The sequence below is a fragment of the Camellia sinensis genome, chromosome 4 (assembly GCF_055761805.1).
Source record: "Camellia sinensis isolate YWXY chromosome 4, ASM5576180v1, whole genome shotgun sequence".
Taxonomy (NCBI): domain Eukaryota; kingdom Viridiplantae; phylum Streptophyta; class Magnoliopsida; order Ericales; family Theaceae; genus Camellia; species Camellia sinensis.
This window is the reverse complement of record NC_138964.1, coordinates 78189410-78190557: the sequence shown is the minus strand read 5'-3', so window position 1 is coordinate 78190557 and position 1148 is coordinate 78189410. Positions and strand designations below refer to the sequence as shown.

The 1148-nt window shown below is 35.4% G+C and overlaps 1 non-coding gene across 1 annotated transcript; it reads right to left on the bottom strand.

Moving 5' to 3' along the window:
• Positions 1-728: 728 nt before the first annotated feature.
• Positions 729-794, bottom strand: LOC114275003 (small nucleolar RNA U49). Its single transcript, XR_003633575.1, has one exon. It is a non-coding gene; the product is annotated as a small nucleolar RNA U49 (small nucleolar RNA).
• Between the last annotated feature and the right edge of the window lie 354 nt (positions 795-1148).

Genomic DNA, 1148 nt, shown 5'->3' with positions numbered 1-1148 from the left:
TTTGAGATTTTGACACTGAGAACCCTTTTCAAGTCAACTACATTAACTGAGCAATGAAACAAACACACGTGCATACGTGATATGATACTGCTACCAAGAAAAATATACCATGAGACCAAGAAAATTTAATGATTAATTCAGAGAAACTCCAAATTAACTCAGCTAACACTTCCTGTAATAAAATTTTGGCAAATTGCAATTTCTGCTTCTTTTTTTTTCCCTTTTTCCTTTTTTTCTATTTTTTTTTTCCCTTCATTATAGATTAATTAAATCCCCAAATTTTAATGTTTTAGGTGCAAATATTTCTGCAATGTCATGTTGTCCACTATTAACAAGGATAAGTAAATAATCATAATGAAAGGACAACAAAAAAAAATGCCTACCAGAATAGGAAGATCCATCATTATACCATCCACAATATAGAAAACCACAACCCTCTACTTCACTCGGCACTAGGAATCAATCTTAAAATCAACAGAACGAAAAATAAGATTAAACAATAACTAAATCAAATAATTTATGCCATGAGACATAAATGCAAACAGAGCAATGAAACCAAAAACAGTATTTCTATCTTCTTTTTTTTAGAAACTTTCTTTACCCTCATAGATCCGTTTCAAATCAGAAACACAGCGGAACAGCGAAACACGTGATCCTGACCAACGACCCTCAAGATTGTGGAGGAATCAGACCGTCCACAATTGGCCAATGGGGAAGAGTGACCACTATATACTGCTACTGTTTGGAGTGTCATATGGCACTTCCTATCATATGGATTTTCTTCCTCATAGGGGAAGATTTCTGAGAGAAACCGAATCTCAAAACATAACCTTCAAACATTTTACAAATAAAATTGCAGCATCAATTCTCAACACTTCCAAACCCCAAAAGGCCACCCATCCTAATCAGACCCTTGGAAACATGGTACTATTTTTTAGATTATGAAGTATGCAGTTACCATACATTTTGGGAATTGGGGTGTATTGGTGTTGGGACCAAACCCTAAACTTCTTGAACCGACTCCAAAGGCCCCTAGCGTAGTGTCACGTCCCATCAAATTACCAAGATAAAATTACCTACCAAAAGAAAGTCTCAAGGAAGGAAGGTTAAATGGAATATTCTGGAAGCTCCTAGAAGACTTGAGAAAA